Here is a 19,675-nt window from a genome sequence, read left to right on the forward strand (position 1 = left end):
TCTGGTTCCCTTGTGACTTTTAGGACAAATTTCCTCTTTCCTCATCTGACAGGAGGCTGCCCTGGTCTCACTTCCTGCTGCTGGAAGCATCTCACACTGTCAGAGTCTAACTACTAAGCTTTCTGCTGCATGACATTCTCAAGGTTTGAGTCTGTCACTTGAATCTCAGCAAAGTATAGTCCTAATTTTAAACTTGCTGCTTTCTTTCTAGGCAAAATAGTGCTCGAGTAGTTCTTTTAAAGGTAGATTGTCACTGCACGCAGATGGAAGGTGTAATATTTTAGTAATTAACCTTTAGGAATTATTCTAGTAAAACAGGGAAAAATCTATACTCTTATCTGCTCTAAATGGAGGCTTTAAATATGCAGAAGACTATCTTCATCTTTCTTTTCTGAGGATTTAGTGACTAGGTTTAATTAGTCTTTGAACATGAAGCTGAAATAAACTCAGCCCTCTCAATTCAAACTTTTGCGCATGGTTTTATAAGGAATAGTAACGTACTAACAAGAAAGCTAAGACAATATGGTACCTTAGGCTGTTGTGGAGTATGCAAGTTCATCTGTGCAAGAAAATAAGAAAATGAGGCTTAAGAAAAATCGCATAATCACTTTCCTTTCCTCCTCTCCTTGCATTTTGAATCTGTTGGGCTAATTCCAACTGAATTTGGTGGAAGAATATAGTCTCAACGAAGTTCCTGCAGGTTTCTAAAAATAGGGGCAGGACAGAAGGAGAGGAAAGAGGTTAGTACCATCAGTGTTAGTTTAACAAATAAATGGCCACACAGCTGGCCAAAAAAACCTGTCATCCTGGAAATACTGGCCCAATACTGGTATGGAATTAGCCATAGAGTCTGCTTTCTCTTGCCTGGGCAGTAGATGAGCCTTGTGGGGGGGAAGGCTGAACAGATGCTGGAGAGCAGCTTGGGGCATTGAGTTGGCCTGGGATTCACAGGACAACTAAAAGGGGAACCCAGGATTGCTACGGATACAGAAATACGGATCCAGATCTTTCCACACTTCATTTTGCTCTGCAGTCCATGGAACCAACAATATGTGGTACAAATTCACAGGAAAATTACTGGAGTTTAACAATAATTACTGTAATATTTTTTCTTGCTTTTAGTAAATGCATGTGCTATCCTGATGCTTTGATCTTTCATTGACTTTCTGAAGTGCACTGGACTTCTCACTCTCTCTTATGCTTTGTGCACACTTCAGGGCCATTAAGCTGAAAGGAGTGCTCCCTCTTTTCATATTCAAAAAAAGAATATGAAGAGTGTCTTACTGCTACTGGCTGTCGGATCTAAAAATGCATTCATTATCTAGTTAAATTCTGCCTTTTTTCCAGACGTGAGCTTTTGGCCATATTTGTCATATTTATACACAAGGCAGCAATGAATTTATGAGCTAATTCCTAAAAGAACTAGTTGGAAATGAGTGTTTTCTGAATACTTTAATTTCTTTTGCTGAAACAAGTTGTTCAAACACTTTTAGGTAAGAGAGGAGGAACTGTTCTTTGACAGTGGAGCAGAAGATTAAACTACAGATTTCTCTCACCAGGAGAGGTAATATTTATTATGCTCATGCTGAATGTAATCATACTATCAAATTCTACTTTGTTGCCATTGGATTTTCCTGTTGTTCACAAACTGAGGAAGAAAAAATACTGTACCATCAGATAGGAGATAGGAGACAAATTATTTTCCTGATTCTCTCTAGATTTGCAATATATTTGTTGGCAATTTGCTTAATCACTCTGGAAGGTAACTAAGGATGAATTTGTCTACACCACATGCCTGATAGGCACTCTCATGTGACTACAGTATAAATTGGACTCTTGTTTACTAACTCACGACACCGCCACATTTGCTCATGTTTACTGTGCAAGGAGCCAGCCTGAAACGAAGTGTGACTTCTCATAATGAGAAAGGATTCTAGATCTAAAGAATTCACTAGCACATATAAGTACAAACAGCAGTGAGGACTTTTCCAATACATATTTTCAATGTGTATTTGTGTGGGAAGCAGAAAAATACTTTTGCTGTTGTAGAAATTAAACATACATAGTGTTCTGTTAGCCAATCAGATTTCTCTGTAACCATTTTAACTGATATTTTCCTACAGAAACTGATAGACATCAATAAGAATTGAAGTTGTATTTATTTTAAATGGTGGAAAAAGAAATAAAAACTATTTCACTATTTTCTAACTTAAATTAACGACTGATGTATTAGGGAAGGATCAATTTGCCAATGTGTGCATCAAATAACAGTGGGTTGCATAACATAGGTTGGATTTAAAATATTTTGAAAAGATCATATTTCCTACTTGTATCGTTGCACTTAGTTATATTGCTGGGATTCACTGGAAATGAAATAAAATGTTTGAGTGCCCAATATATTGCTGAATACCTAAACATTGCAACGAATTACATCTGAGTAACCTGTCAGATCCTAAATTATGATGCTTTCTATCAGGTCCTAAAAAATACTTTTACTCATCCTATTCTCTGCATGAACAGAAATCAGGAGCAAGTGAGTAGGATGGCTGGGCAAAAGCATTGCTAGAGCTACCCATTTCTTCTGCTTAGTGAAGGGAGCAAGACTGAAAGCCAGAAAAGTTGGGGTGTAGCTCTAGTAAGGCTGAAGAAGGGCATATTCTCTAATAGCTGTTTTCAGGATAGTAAAAAAAATGGCCCAAACACTACAGCTAACCTAACTGGAAGCAGCTTGTTTAGGTGAGAAGTGGGTCTATAAAGTAAGGCTCAGAATGATAACACACCCAGACTCTGGCGCAGCATTTTTATCTGTTTAATTAATAGATAATATACCTGTCATAAAGTAACATCTTAACACGCATATTAATACCACCCTAGATCACACTGATTTTGGCCTAAAAGCTTGTGGTTCAATTGTTCTGTTGATTATGGAAATATATAGTCCAAAATGAGTCATCAGAAGGCTGGAAGTTCTCCTGTAGAAACTAGTTAACAATAGCATTAATGTTTTTTAAAAATTAAAAACAGTAGCTGTGTAATGAATAAAATATAGTTTCACGTTTTAAAATCAGATTAAAAGAACAAAGTACAGTAGATAAGTAATGAGAATTTGTAAGAGGAACTAATCTTCCCAAAGTAATCCTGAGGAAAAAATTGCATTAAAGACTTGAAGTTAATTTCTTGTACTGTGCCTGTAATCACAAGAACATAATAATATTTCATGTTTTACCCAAGACTGCTATCATTTGCTGATTATCTGGACAAAATATCCTAATTTAGAGAAGTACTTAAGTATGTTCCTAAGCTTCTGCTACTTAATATGAAACCGTAAATTTCAGATGTTTGATCCGTCAAGCACGCCATGTAATAATTAGACTAAATGCCTCAGAAGTGTTGCTGTGCAAATGCCTATAAATTCTTCTTTTAAATAAAGATGGAATAAATCTTTGGCATTAAAAACTTTAAACTATACAGGTTTTCTGGAGAGATGTAGCCCAGGGAAGATTCCATAAAGTATGTAAGTTTCTAGGTCACTTCAACATCCCATGAGTCATCTTGCTCATAAGGCTTTTTGTTTGGAAGACATTCCTGGTTTGCAGAAATGTGGCTCACTCTTACAGTACTAGAACAAGAATGCTTTTTGCTATTTATTTTCCACTGTCTTTGGGATGTTTAAACATGTAATTTCTGCTGTTTTGTAATAAATTGGACTTTTTGTCCATTTCATATGTTGTATACATATTGTGTACATACATATGTTGTATACATATATGTTGTATACATATACATAAATGTATACATATACATTTTTAATGGTATCAAGATGATTGTCATTAGTAGAAATGGCTTTATCACCTCCTTTTCTATATGTGGCTTAAGCCATAAATGGTGCAGGGTAGCAGTTACTGGGCAGGAGTATGCAGGGAGCCTGCAGAGGAAGAAAGGTGAGAGGTGAGGGAATGGGAAGAAATGATATGTGGATGATAGGAGAATGGAGTAATTTAGTACTGTGCAGGGAAAGATTCAGAGATAATTGGAAGACTAAAAAGGAGGAGAATTTATGGAGAATAACACTTTTCATTTACTTACAAGAAAGGGCAGGGAGGTACAGATAAGATGGTGTTTGCAGACAAAGAAAGAGCAATGCCTCTTCTGTTTGTGTGTTGTGTTCATTTAAAGTGGCATTTTTAAATGTAAACTGATGAATTGCAAATTGACAATGAATATTGCATGACTTGGGAAAAACATTTTAAAAGAATGTAATACATTTTGAAACCAATTGTCTGCTATTGGGTCAGCCACAGTGAAAGGGGTTCAGCATATTTGTGTTTGCCAGAGACAGTCATTTATAAAAAAGGATCAGTGAATTCCCACAGTTTGTGCTTTACTTTTCAAGCTGATGATGTGGAAAATCTCCCATACCTATAAAGACTGTTTAAATTCGTTTTTAATGTGTATACAACAAATTACATACCCTTAGGGGCCAGGGACTTTGATCTAAAAATGACAGATGTAAAATCTATTGCCCAGCTAACACTTTTATACAAAATGAACCAGTAGTTCTAGAGAATCTTACTATCTCTTATCTGAGATGCATACAGCAAGGAGTGATGAAGTGATGTAGCCTTTTAAAAACTCATTTGGAATTTTAAGTTACCTAAAAATATGTAAACAAATACTGTTTAGGGTACAAATCCTGCTTTAATCAGTCCCTAGATTGTTAATATTTCTGGAAAAGTCAGAAGTTTGGGAGGACAGTTTATTCAGAGCAGCTTGCCTGAAACTAATCTTCTTCCTATTTCCATTTTTAAAAAGTTGAAGATTTTTAAGAAAAAAAGTATTTAAAGACAAACAGAAATGTAATTTCAGTGGATGGTATAAAAAATGTTCTGGGAATATTGAATACTGAGTATTTTTTCTGTTTTCTACCCCCTGTCATTTAAAACTGCATTCTGGAGGATGTTTCACTGTTAAAGATTCTTCTTCCTTCTTTTTTACCTTTTGTTTTCTGAACTTTTAGAGTTGCTTGGAACACACTTTTTTTCTTTTTCCTCCATACCTTTGCTCCAGGATGCGTTGCCTACGGAAACCCACCAATTATCATGAAACACTCAACAAAGTCACTGGAATTGACAGCACTGATGCTTGGTAGTATATTGGAAACAACAGTCATTGGTGTAGTACTGGAGTGTTTCTCTACATTACAATAAAATGTTATTTCAGGAGATACTGTCAAGTGCTTCTGACACACTGTTTGAGCTTTCACATTTTTATTGTGTTTGAATAGCCTCTCCAGTGTCTGTGGGTACAGCATTAGGGCATTCTGTTAGAAAATAAGTGTAGTAACTGAAATCAGAAAGGAAACCTTCAGCAGAGCAGTGCAGTTTCCTTAACCACAGGGAGTGACATAAAAAGGGCTGAATATGATACTTGATAAAGTCAAATTTTTATGTTCTGTCTTTTCTAGGAACTGAAGGATCAAAGCTGTCATAATACTTGTAATGATTAATTTAAATAAGAACCATTTAAATAAAAGAACATATGCATTGTTACTGAATATTAATGTTAATATGGATAAATGGTCTAGAAGGGGATAGCTGAGCGAAATGAGGAGTCACAAATGTTTACTACCAGCATGGTTACTGAAAAATGAATTCTGTAATACTCATATCTATTTTCTTAACTTCTGCTCTGACTCTGGACTGTAGTGATCTGGTGCAGTTCCAGGCTGGGGTAAATGGTACATCAGAGTAGCACTAAGCAGTATTATTTTCAATAAATTTTGATGCAGAGTGACTCACAAAAAATGTTCAGGGTTGAGAGTGTTCCTTTAGGCCAAAAGGCTTGGAATCATTGACTTTGAATATAATCTGTAAAAGACTGACTGCATCATTAGCACCCAGTTGTGCTATTGATTTCAAATGGGCCATGCTTGCTGTTCTACCTGTGACTTGGCAATGCTTGACTAGCCTTGCTCAAACATGCAGATGATGATGTGAGGTTTTTGGGTTGTTTTTTTTTTTTTTTTTTTGGTTACAGTGATTTTGTAATTCTATGGGTTTTACCTAAATTAGGTTTTAAAATGAAGGGTGAAGTGAGTCCCATCTCTTTTAAGCTAGTTTCATTAAGGCTTGCCAGTGCAGTAATTAGGGTTATGTAATAGATTTCTCCACGTTTTAAAATCAATAATAGCCTAGCATAGTGAGAGCTTTGCTTTCTGAAACATTTTGCCTTTTCTTTTAGACAGGGGATGTTGTCAGGGGCAATGGAGCAGAAGAATGGGCTGCTTCTCTTTAATATTTTTTTCCTTCTTCCTAACTTCTAATTGAAAAGCAAATAAAAATATGTGTAAAAACGCTGTGTAGTAGTTGCATTTAACACCCTCTTACAACCATTAAGAAGGGAACCTTTCGTGTGCCTAATGGGCATGCCAATTTTGTGAAGTCAATAATTTCCAAAATAAGAGGTCACTTGAGTTAACATTTATAAATGTTAATATGATGTTTAAACAACAGTGCTTAAAACACTGATGGATCACATACTGTATCAACCGATGTAGTGTCTCTTCAATCCATTACAATGAAGGCAAATTATTCCTGCAGGAGCACACAAGCACTTAATTGTTTCAGGTGGCACAGTATGTATGACAGGTGTCAAAACAGTAGTGGTAATGTATCAGATGGAGAGAAAAATACAATGTCAGGAGAAAGCTGATATTCAGAAAGGGAGGAGAAAATACTATTTTGAAACTGAACAAAAGCAGACAACACAATGCAAGGTTGAAATTAAAAGTGGAGCAAGGCTGTGAAGATGCAATTTGGAAAGAAGCCTGAACTACTGGAGCAACAGCTGCCGTCAAGTTTGTATAAAGCTTTTCATCACAGCCTAACATGTTTAATTGATCACAACATGAAAAATATGCATGTTTGTATACTGAAATTTTCCATGCTTTGTCTCTGACCACATGCAAGCTTCTAAGAAGTCTGAGGAAAGTAGGTTCAGGTTTTTTGTTTGTTTACAAGAAAATATGTATTTGCTTGGAAAGAAAAATACAAATGTGTTTGTTAGCACATTGGCTAACATCTCATTTGGAAGTATGGTAACTGATTTTTTTTTTAATGTAAATATAGCCTAGAAATAAACTTGACTAGGTTAAAGTCTCTTTTTAAACTTGTTAATTGGTTATCCTTCATACACAGTGTGTTTGGAGGGAATGCTGCACTGTACATCTATGTGTATTGTGAGTATATTTAAGGAAAAAATTATATGGCCATATTCTGCAAAAGTCTGCAGGATTTCTAAAGTAGTTCTTCCACTCTGCTAAGCAAGTGTAAACCTCAGCTAAAGTACTCTGTTGGTTTTAGACACTGCATTTTGAGAAAGGTATGGATCAACTCTGAGGATTCCCAAGGAGAATAAGGAGAATAATCAGAGGTCTAGAAAGCCTGACATCATTAGAAAATGTGAAATAATTGGGGATAGATAGTCTAGAGTAGTCAGACATTGGAATGGAAGAGAGGGCAGGATTATGGGGTGAGAGCAGAATACAGTGACAGTTTCAGATGCATTTAAAACTGCTGCCAGGGGAAAGAGAAAGGGAATAAAATCCATTATCTATATCCATGTAACTAGGACAAAGAATAGTGGAATTAAGAGCATCAAGGAAGATTCAGATTAGACATAGAAAGAATTTTCTAATGTCAATGACAAGGATACACGGACACTTGCTCTTTTGGGAAGTTATGGAATATCTGTCATTGAAAGCTGTTTTCTCTAATAGGCAGACAAATACTGGTTGGAGATAGAGCTGAATAGGTATATGGCCCTTTGGGGAGTGAGCAAGGGGTAAGAGACTGGATAAGCCTATAGATGACCCCACAGTTAGAATCTGACAGTTGTTAATGTAAGAGTAATGTGGCAGGCAGGAAAAAATGCTTTGTGATTGCTTAAAGCGTGTATTTTCTGGCTTGCTGATAACTGAGAAGAAAACATTCAAACAAAACTCATGTATTTGTGACTTTACAAGATAATTTTTGAAAAGTTACTACCAAAACATTAAGGATCATGATTTGTGAAGAAATGTGTATAATCTATACCCATAGTCTCCAGGTTTCCTTGTTAAATCTGGTTATGATTGGATGATTTCTCATAAAAGGTCAGTTTTGTAGCTGTGCCGACACAGTAGGTGGAAAAAGTATATCTGTATCTTTGAAAACATTTTAAATAGAATTGCAGGGCATAGACTTGGGATAATGATCCATTAATGTCTTTTGTTTGTACACATCAGGGAAGCCTGCTGATAATGGACGCATAGGACTGTATCCTTTCTCCTAGACCATAAGGATTGGTGTTGTAACAGTGTGTTACATACACTCAGTAAAACTCCACCCTTGCAGCTGGGAGCCAGACTACCAAGGTTAGCAACAGACTAATCTCAGCATATATTTACAAGAAACTTCAGGCTTTGTAGGGACCTTCTATTGTCCCTCATAGGGACAATATACACATCCAAAGATATAGTTACAGCGTCAAGTAGGATTATGTATCATACGTAACAGCTTGCATTTCATTATCCTGTTTCCAGAGGCCACCCAGGAAGTAAACTGTGGTCCTCAAACAATAGGGACCCCTTCCTTAAGGATTCCAACCACTGCAGGATGAGAGACATGAACCCTCCTCCCATTCCAAGCACCCCAGGGCTGGCTGGTCATTTATCATCCAACTGAGTTCAGGCTATCAGGTTTTCTGCAGGGATGTTAACATAGCTGCTTGGCTTTGTCTTAATACAGCTTCCTGGAGGTAAGATTCCCACTCCCTGAGAGTTTCTTTTCTCAAGGCTTTTAGCATGGTTTTAAATAAGCTGTTCTACTACTCTACCTTCCCGGCTGCCTGGGGATGAAAAGGAATATGATATATACTGCCTCTACTGCATGATCTTCAGTCTATACAAGGATGGTGTTTTTTCTGAAATTACTTCTGTTATCTAATTCTAGCTTAAATGGAACTCCATAGGGCCAACAAATGCATTTGTTTATTCCTTTTAGGTGCTTCTTGCATTTGCTGTCCAAGTAGGGAGAGCTGCTAGCTGCCCTTGTGATAGCTCTACCATCATGGGAACATAACACCTACTAGTGCTGCTAGAGGAGAAGGAGTCTATATAATTTACTGGCCAGCCTTCTCTAAGCATCCATTTCTCTCTGTCAAGGCCCTAAGGGCACTAATAGGCCTTAATTGCCCTGAACAGCCTCAGCTGGGGCCTTCACCCACATCTCCCTGCCCTTGGCCCCTGGAGGCCTGTTTTAGCTCAGCCCAGGGCCTTCAGTCCCTGCTTGACCTATGCTGTAGTACTGGTTTCTGACTCAGTCACAGCTATACCTGCTTTCCTGGCTGTAGCCTATGTTGATCTTGACCCTGACCTACAGATTGGTTTCCTGGCTTGACCTCAGACTTGCCTCATCACTGCAAGCTTGCCTGAAGTTGCATGAACTGTTGGTTGAACCTGGTTACCACTTCTGGGTCTGCCTTGCTCAACTCACTCAGGTACTGTGGAACAGGGCCTGGGCTGGTGAGGCCCCTGAGCTGCCAGCTGTGTTATTTTGCATGGCTCCCAGCATCTTGTCCCTTAGGGAGAAGCTGGCCCTTGCTGTGCCCTGATGCTCCATTGTGCATACTGTTTTATCACTTGTACTCTGTGAGTGTGTTGTATTATTCTACATGCTGCCTAATCTTGGCTTCCCAAGTTTAAGCTGTGTTCTCTACCCATGTAGTAAGTCCCCTCCCAGGATGCCCAGCAGTTTCATGGGCCCACTTGGCTAAAAATAGTTCTGCTGTGTGCTCCCATCCCAAATATATGCTGGTAAGTTGGGCTAGTTTGTTGGCTTTGTTGTTGTGTTTCTCTGCTTGAGTTGCCTTTGAATTTGGGATATGCATGTTAACATGATACAACAACTACTCAAAGACCTGCTTTAATGCATTGCTTTCTGGTCTTCCATTGCCCAAATAGCTTTTCCTTGCTGCCAGTTATCACTATTCCACTCTGAGCCATTCTGACACCGCCACCGTCCAGAAGCCTCTGTGTGTGTGTGTATATATATGTGTATATACATATATATGTACTTTGAGCCTCTAATGCTGCCAAGAATCTTCCAAGGCTCTTTTCAAGGCCATTAGTTCTCCAAACTAACTGGAGCATCCAGTTCCTTTGCAGGTGGCAGTTTCTCTTGCAGCTGCACAAGCAGCAGCTCACTGTCTCCTGTTTCATGTGGTGATTTCTTTACAGGATCCATCAGCAAATGAATTCTGTCATTTATTTTCAGCACTTAATTCATCATGCACTGGGGCTTCAACAGCCCCAGTTTGGTCTTCCTCATATTGTTGATTTGCTGGCCACTGATTCACAAACTTAACTAATCCCAATCTGGAGCTTGAAGTAATACATGTCTGAAGTAATACATGTCCTCTGGATAACGGCTAGGATCTGCTTTTGCCAGCCACCATAGCAGTGGTTGCTCTTGCCTTAGAGCATTTTGAATCCCTGATCATAAATTCAGGGCAGGTAGCCCGGGGGTAAGTGCAGTGGTTGTTCTGTCTAATACTTCAATGGCACTCAGATCACCTTCATATGCAGCCAAGGCCTCTCGTTCCAGAGGGTTGTAGTTATTATCTGCTCCTTTGTAGCTGCAACTCCAGAATCCCAATGAATTCTTACTGCTATATAACACACTTTCTTCATGCTACCTTCCTGAGTCGGTTTTAATGCCATTGCATGGGCTATCTCCTGTTTGACGTGCTCCAAAGCTTGCTTCTATACCTCTTCCCTCTTAAAGTTGCACTTTTTTTTTTCTTTAATCACTTCATGTGAGTTTTGTCAACTGGCTGTAACTGGGGAGGTGAATATGCCAAAATCTGTTAATGACCCAGGAGACTTGGGTGTGGTTTTTTGTTTTTTTTGGGGGGGAGGGGGGGCAGCGGAGGCAGGCGGGCAGGCATGGTTCATGATGCTTATCTGAACAATTTGGTCAGATGGGTTTTGTTTCCATCCATATTGTTGTTGCACACCTAAAAGCTGTGTTTCCTTTGAGTCGCTCCTTTTACTTTGGAGCATTTAATGGTAAATCTAGCACTGAGAAAGGTAATGATTACCTGTTGCCCTTTACTTAGTACTTTATCTGGCATTGTTCCCCACTTCATCACCAATGTAGTGGAAAAATTGTATAGAGATCTGTTGCTTTAAAGTTCGGTGGATGATGCCATGGCAGGCAATAGGGCTGTGTTGTCTCCTCTGGGGAAGCCCGTGCCAAGTGTACTGCACGCTATTCCTGGTGAAGGCAAACTAGCTTCCTCGGCCATTGGACTGGAAATAAAGCATTTGCAACATGAATTACACTGTACAGTGTGTGTGTGTTTGTGTTTATAAAAAATTTGGGGTGGGGGGGATGGGGGGTCTTCTAGCTCATACAAGAACTGCAACATGTCTGGAACTGCAGCAACTGATAGTAACATGACCTTACTCAGCTCTGAAGTCTGTTGTTAACCATTCTTCTCTACGAGGTTTCTGTACAGACCAAACAGGACTGTTGCAAGGTGAATATGTTTTAAGACCACTTACTCTTTTTTCTTTTTCTTTTTTTTTTTTTTCCCCCCTCCCCAGGAAATCAGTTAATTTTTGGACTCTGCCAGTAGCCCCTTGGTCAATTCAGTGCTGTTTTTGAAAAATTGCTTGGGTTACCTAGAGATCAGACAGCTGGGTCTGAGCACACCCAACAATGTTGGGGGTTAGTTGAGAGTCCTGGGGAGGCCTGTAACTGGTTCTGTTCTGTGAAAACTGCACTGCCTGTTCCAAAACCTCAAAAACCTTTCTGCCATGTCCATCAAGAAAGTCAGTCCTGAGGATGGCAGAGGCAACAGAGTCAGTGGCAACAAGTAGGGAGTACCAATCCCATCTATTCAGCCTGAAGCTCCTTTCTGCTGGAACTAGGCTTGTGTCTCTGCCAGTCACTCCATGAATGACTGCTCATTTATTCCTGCTGCACAAGAAGGAGAACACAACAAGCACCGATATCCAGTAGGGCATGATGATGTTCAGGCAAAGGGTCCTAGGGTTTTGTGTGGGTTGAGTTCTTGCACGTAAGCCCTGGCTTGATCCTCATGCACTGCTCATAGGTTTTTTTTTTTTTTTCTTTTTTTTTTTTTTTTCTTTTCTCCTCCTTGAACCCTTTCACTAGGCATGAAAGGCCTGCTAGTGAAAACTGAGGCAAGGCAGGTACCAGGTATGTCAGCCATGTATGCTTCCCTGTCCCTAAATCCACCACCCCCTTTGGCAATGGGCCCACATTTTTCTTATTCAGCCATTGACCATTAATGTAGTAGTAGAAGCTGCTCTTGTTGCTTCTGATGTCCTGAATTCTTTCTTTGCTAGTGGGGAATAAACTTGTAATGGTTCAGAAGTTTGGTTTAATGAGTGGGTACATACTGGATAAAAGAATATATTATAGTTGTCACAGTTTCCAGAAATGCTGTTCAACAATAGCAATATGACTCCTCCTAAAACTGCCTTCATAATGAGAACTACATCTGCTGCCATCATTTAAGTGCTGCAAGCAATAGATTTTCCTCTCTTAAAACTTTATGGGGATTAATTACAGTAAAAAAAAAAAAAAAGTCTTTCTGCTGTATTTCACATGGTCAGAAAACTGTTGTAGGTATATACATTTTTATTAAAAGCTTCTGTCTAGAAAGAAAAGTCTGAGTCCTTTTCTGTCAACTGCTGTTCCTGAAATCAGTTTCTAAAGCTGAGTGAACACTTTCCAGCAAGAGATGGGTATATAGAAAATTGAAGTTATGACAGATATGATTTTTTTTCACCAAAACTTGAAACTTCATCTGAGTTTTCCATTACTTAAAAGAAAAAAAAAATCATTATTAGGCTTGTATTATCTCATTTTTCTTTCTTTTCTTGATGTCTTTTCCTCATCCCTTCCCCCTCAAATTAGTTTATTTTTGGCTGAATTTTGGGTGACAAACCTCAGGCTGTGATTTCTTTCTTTCTTCTTTTTTTTTTTTTTCTTTTGCCAAGTTTCAGGGGAAAAAAAAAGTTTTAGTTGCTCCTTCTCTTGCTCAGTTCTCTGCTTTTTCCAGCTATTTCTCTCCTGTCTCTTCCTGTTTTGCATTATTTTTTCATTCATGTATGAACTGGTAATTTTCTGTCCATCCTATAATTGCTATAGTTGTTATATTAGCTAACACTTGCAATATCCATGTGTGGTATAATGATAGAAAAGAAAGCACCTAATAGAATGAAGTCTTTCTATTCTCTCCTTAAGACACTTTCTTAAGACTGACTATGTAATTTTTCTTAGAGTAGTATACTTGCATGTTAGATATGCTAGGGAAATTTTTCTTCTTTTGTAGATGCTGCTTTGCCTTTGGAAACAGTAGGGAAAACATCAATTCTCACTGAAAATGCCCTTGAATTTTAAGCACTAGTCTCTTAGTTTATGAAGTATCCTGCAAAGTAATCAGCGTGTTTAAGGAAGTGACTAAAATGCATTAGCTATTCATAGTTGTATCAATAAACATTGTGTCATCTGTTAAGAGTCTTTTGAAGGTATAAGGCTTTCTCTTGTGCCTTTGTTTATGTTTATTTGCTTGAAGACTTTGAGATTATCTTGGAAAAGCAAGGGAATTTTTTCTTTAAAGATTTTTTTTTAATACGACTCAGTCCCGTCTATTCATTTTAACAGGATCTTTATGGTTTGAAATGAGCTGAAACAACTTGAAAATTAGATGCTTCCCCTCTGTTCTAGATGCTGGCAATAAGTGCTTCTGCCCATACCGTGAATCTTGATATGCAGTAAATGCATCGTCATGTAGTATCAACTTACTAATGCAAATAACATAAGAAAATAAGAATACATCGTTATAGTTTTGATCCTTTCTTCTTTGTTTTTTTGCTGCCTCTATTGTGTTCAGCTGACACCACTTTCTCTCATTTAATATTCTCATTGTTTTTTCTACAATTTCACTAGTCTTTTGGTATTGTTGCATTTTTTGCCTTTAGAATGCAATGAAAACTTATGAACTTTTTTTTTAAGAATCAATATTTAATCAAAAAGATAAAATGATGACAACTTACTCTTTTATGGGGGGTAGGGAGAGAATAACATTTAAGGAGGAAAAAGTAATTCTGGCTCTGAAATAATGCTGTTAAAGTAAAACCCAGGTGGTTATCAGCTTTCATTTTCTTTGAGGATCTTCTTATAGGGATAGTTCTGAAAATAAGTGCGAAGAATTCAATTTTAACCCTGCTATACCCAGGGCTAGTGAATGCAAACCAGCCTTAATTCAAAAATTGTGTGTTCTGCTATTATGTCATTGTGCTTAGCCTATAATAGTAGACTATGAAACCAAAACTTGCTCATATCAGAGTAAAAAAGGAGTTGACTGTATGTGGACTCATTTGGTTTGTTTTTCCCAGTGGCCATCCTGCGCCACTAGTAGCCGGTGTCCCATCACTGTTGTTATTCTGGAGACCCCAAGCCTCCTTTCTTCCATTAGTTGTGGAGAATTGCACCGGAACCTCTTTCAGATCCTGCTTTTCCATGGACCAGATTCACGCCATGTTACCCAGGAATAATGTTCAACTCAAAACTGGTTTCATCACTCCGGTTCCTGCAGTCAGCTGTCATGCTAGGTAACACGCAAACCCCTGGGATGTGGCTGATTAATCAGCATGCAGTTCGGGTACTAGCAAGGCAATCACTGTGCTGTGGTTCTCCTTATGTGCACTTGTTTGCTGCACATTGAATTACATTGTAGTGTATGGCCAATAAGAAAACTGGAACATATTCTGTAAGAGATTTAATATTTCATCACGCTAAGCATCCACTTGTGTTTCAAAGTTATTGATGTTATACACTCAGGTCATGCTTAATGTTGTATGTGAATGTTTCCTGGTCTGCACATATTTATTTCTCAGTAACTTCTCTATGCCTGAAAAAGGCTGGAGTGCAGTTACCCTGTTATGCTTAATGTCAGCTCAGCTGCCTGCCTGTATTTTTGTGAATGTTATTAATGTTACACATTCAGTTCATGCTTATTGCTGTATTTGATATTACCTGGTCTGCGTGTATTTATTTTTCAGTGGCATTTATGTGACTAAAAAAGTCTGGACTGAAGATATCCTGTTATGATTGATTTAGACTCAGCTGCCTACCCTGATGCAGGTGAACTCTTTTTTCCAGATGTGTCTGTGAGCTGCACACCTTACCAGCTATCTCACAAATGCTTCACAGCTGAGGCAGCTGGGCTGTGTCTTTAGCTTGTGAGATGACTCCCCATTCTGCTGCCTTCGTTGCATTACCCAGCAGGTAAATGTATGGCTGTTCATACTGAAACCTAGAGGAGCTCCTTGCCCCTGAAGCAAGTTTTGTTGATTGTAATGTTAATTCTTAAGGGTTCATTGGGATTTTTCAATAGTTTGAATTTCAGGAGCTTCCTTTGCTATATTTGTGAACAGTTACCAAATACAAGATAGAAATTTTCCAGGTAAGATTAATGATTTACCAAGAAAGAAGTTATATCAGCAAGATACTCAGGGCACAGTACCTGTGGAAAAACTGTCCTGTATGCACCCATAACAGGGTCAGGGGATGAATGAATTTGACTTGTCAGGTGTGTGATATAGTTTTGTAGATATAATTCATCGGTGTTGACCTTTCTCATTCATGATCCAGTCCTATGTATTTTTCCATCAGAAGTTACAAGCACAGATTTCAAAATAGAGGAGAATGGGTCTGTTAAGTAAGCTAGGTATTTCTGGCTGTGTTGGATGTGCAGACTGAATGATCTAGATGTGATGGAAGGTTACTTTTTTGCATAACTGTGGAAGATCCAGAACATGTAGTTTCAACAAAATATTCAGGTAAGTATCAAGTGTCAGGCAGAAAAGGTTAAAGAGAAACAGTGAGTTCAGGCCCGCTTCCGAGCAATGGTGCTGAATTTTTGTATGATTTTTGGTAAGGCACTTAGGATTAGAGCCACAGGAGAAGTCCTTAAAACAGCCACCTCAGCTAATACTTTGTGTTGAATGTTCCTAAAATATTGCAACAGCTAGGTTTTTATGTGAAATATCTTGGCACGGCAAGATCCAGTTTGGACCCTGCCCAGAACTACTTAAGTTTGAGGACAGATGAATGGTGGAGTAACTTGGCCCATTGAAGTTTACAAACTAGCCATTACTCCACAGACTTCTCTCTGCGCTCCTCCTGCACAAAGCATTTTCTAACACTTACCTGAGATGCAGGAGTTCAGTGTTCCAAACAATAGCCCAGCTGAAGTGAATTTATATCAGGTATTTATTAAATCAGTAACTAGAACCCCTTGTCACTCTGCTCCCACTTTTTACATGCAAATTAGAACTACAGGGGGTCATGTTCAGGCTCTGGCTTCATGTATATTTAATAATGCAGGATGGAACAACTTCAATGGTGGGTATAGAGAGAAACTGCATAGATTTTGTATAATAATACCTAACCTGGTGGTTGAGCAGGCTTGTGTGGAAGAGAGGAGCAAGAGTTGCAAATTCTCATTTAAATAAATAAATCACTGCTCTCTTTTCTGGAGTTGTATCTGGGAGGGCTTATGGGGAAAAATTCTTCCTGACTTCAAATAATATTTTTGTTTTGTTTTGTTTTGTTTTTTAAATACTGTGTCTTGAGTCTAAATGTTGAATTTGAGACGCTGCAGTTCAGGAGAGTAAATATTATATAAAAGCATTAATAGGTCATAATATGTCTGTTTTTGTAATGCTGCTTTTAAAAATTATTTCCCATATGCAAGGTTAATGAAACTTTATTTTCAAACTGGGTTTTTTCAATGACTCACAAACTTATGTTCTTCCACAGTTTGCCACTCTAGCTGCCTTCATCTGCCATCTTGTGGCATGTTAGCTTCATCTCAAGTGTATAGGAATGTACGTAGATTTTCTTTTTTATTCTATTTGATATAATTTTCCTGCCTCACATTAGTAGTTACTAGAGTGAAACTAGCTGATTTTATTTTTGTGAGCCTGCATGTACAGTAAGTAAATTTTCCATTCACTACTTTCTTATTGATATTGGAAAATTAAAGTATGAAAAGTTAGCCATCTGCAAAGCAGTTCTTCTTAAATATATTTCTATTATACTATGAAACATACATATTAAAATGAGAGTTTTTGACTTTACATCATGTTGATAAGCCTTGATAAATTAACACTTGTCAATTGCATAAAAACTGAGCATCATTTTTTTTTGAAGTTTACAAAATCAACTACTGGTAACACCACGGAAAGATACTGTGGACATATGCAGGCTTAAAAGTAGATCCTTCTCTCTCTTTCAATTGTTTATAAGATTCAAGTAAAACTGCAGAAGAGAAATTAATGATATAATTTCAGTGATTCTGAGATTGATGTATATGTTAATATCTGTCAAACGTAGTACCTTATTCTTAGTGCCAGAAGCTTCATAGAAGAGGAGACGGCTATGGCATCGTGCACTGGAGAGCCTAGTGCAAGAACCAAGAACAAGGGAGGAAGGCCAGAGTGGAAGAAGCTGTCTCATGGAATGGAGATTTCTTTTTATAAACTCCATTAATATTTAGCTTCTGATAAATTTAGAGGTATGCTTCTTTTGGAAAAAAAACCTGTAAGTTGAATATATGTATATATTCAGCAATTTTAGATTTTTTTTCTATTTTGCTAAAAAGAATATTGCAAAAGAGCTGGAGTTAAACGGAGGGGAGAAGGTGTAAAAAAAAAAAAAAAAAAAAAAAAAGTCTTTCAGTTTACTATGAAAATGAAAGCCTTGACACTGCAGTTGGTTTCAGGCTCAACTCTGATAATTTAGTTAAAATTATATGATGTTTATATCTTCTGTTTATTGAGATTTACCTAAACTATACACCTAGCCTAGCTTAGCAGAGTTAGGTCTGCAGCTGAGAACAAAATCAAACTTATTTTTCCTGGACCTGGCACCTGTGTTGGTATATAGGACACATAGACCGCATTGAAAGACAGACATGAAAATGTCTAATCATGACTTTTTGTGTTCAGTTTCTCAGGGTAACCTTGAGAATACTACATAGAAAGTTACTGTGAGTTCTGTTCCCCCCTCCCCCCCCCCTTTTGGAAAGATACAAAAAGTCTTCATATATTTATTAATTTGACTAAGTATAAAGAACAATGACAATGCAACTTTCCAAATATTAGCACCATCATTTAAAAATATATAAACCTATTATCTGTGACCATATAGTGGCATTTATCTGAAGGAGTTTTTGAGCCCATTTTGGTTTATATTCAGTACTGTTAAAATCTTCTGTTTTCTTAATAGAGATGCACAACAAAAGTAGCTATGTTTGATTAGTCTCTGGAATCAATGTGGCTGACAGAGCAAGTATTTCTTTTCCCAAAATGTGGTCAAGCCAACACTGTAATGCAAAATGAATCGAGCCTAAGAGAACATACTTATCAATATATTATAAAGCTCTCAATCTCAATTATTAATTTTCTGTAAGTAAATGTTTTATTTCCAGAAGAAGTATAAAAGGGGAATACTTTTTCTAATGCTTTAACCATTTGAGTTAGACAGCAGTACATTTTAGTGAGTATTTGACAAAGAGCAATTTGGACACATAATGACATTAAGATTTAATAGTGGCATATCGCAGCACAGACTGGAAAATCATAACTTTTCCAGTTTGCATGTTCAGTTCAGCTTCAGACTCACTAGTTTAGCCTTGCTAAATAATTCCCTTTTGATCAATATTAGTAAACATCAAAATTATCAGCCTTTGAAACTTATAACTATTTCTTAAAAATACAAAACAGATTCATGAGACTTCTTACTATTTTCATGTTTACAGATTAGCACCTACAGTGGTAGGCTCTCCCGACCCCTAATCACCTCCATTCCTATGCATGTGAGGTCAATGGCAGGACTCCCTTTGACTCAAAAAGGGCCAGGATTGCATGTCTGGCCTCTTTCTCCTGAGGAGCAGGAACAAAGTATTCACATCACTGGTTAAACGTTATTGGCTGATGATCCCTAACTTAAGGTCGTATTACTTCTTTGTTTTACAAGAATAAGATAAAGCTGTTCCAGATTCTCTCCAGGGCCAGGTAGGAACTGGTTCCCATCTTCCACACAGGATGATGAAAATTATCATAGCAGTGGTATTCAGAGGTCTCAGACTAACTGAAGTAAGATAGATCAGGTTGTTATGGCTCTGTGGCGTTATTCATTCTGCTGTGTTTAAAGAGTGTTGCTAATTCACAGCAATTTTAATGCTGCCTCAGAGTAAGGGCTTGGAATTTTGTTAGGAAAAAAGGAAGAGCACAAAGGCAGCATAACTTTGATATTGTGGCAAGTTCAGTGAGAAACCAGAGAGCAGTTCACGTCAGAAATATACTACCTAATATGGGCTCAAACCCTTTCCTGTGTTAAAATGATGGTGCAGTAGTATTGTTTTACTGTGAAATGAATACCATTTTACTGTGACATAGACGAGACACTCCTATTTGTAGGCTTTGTGATAGAGTGGGATGATAGTTGTATAAAATCATAAGACATCAAGAGAGATAGGCACAGAAAGATAGTAAGGTAGAGCTGCTTTTATTAAGCTATTTTATTTTTTT

This window comes from Dromaius novaehollandiae, chromosome 2, assembly GCF_036370855.1.
Source record: "Dromaius novaehollandiae isolate bDroNov1 chromosome 2, bDroNov1.hap1, whole genome shotgun sequence".
Taxonomy (NCBI): domain Eukaryota; kingdom Metazoa; phylum Chordata; class Aves; order Casuariiformes; family Dromaiidae; genus Dromaius; species Dromaius novaehollandiae.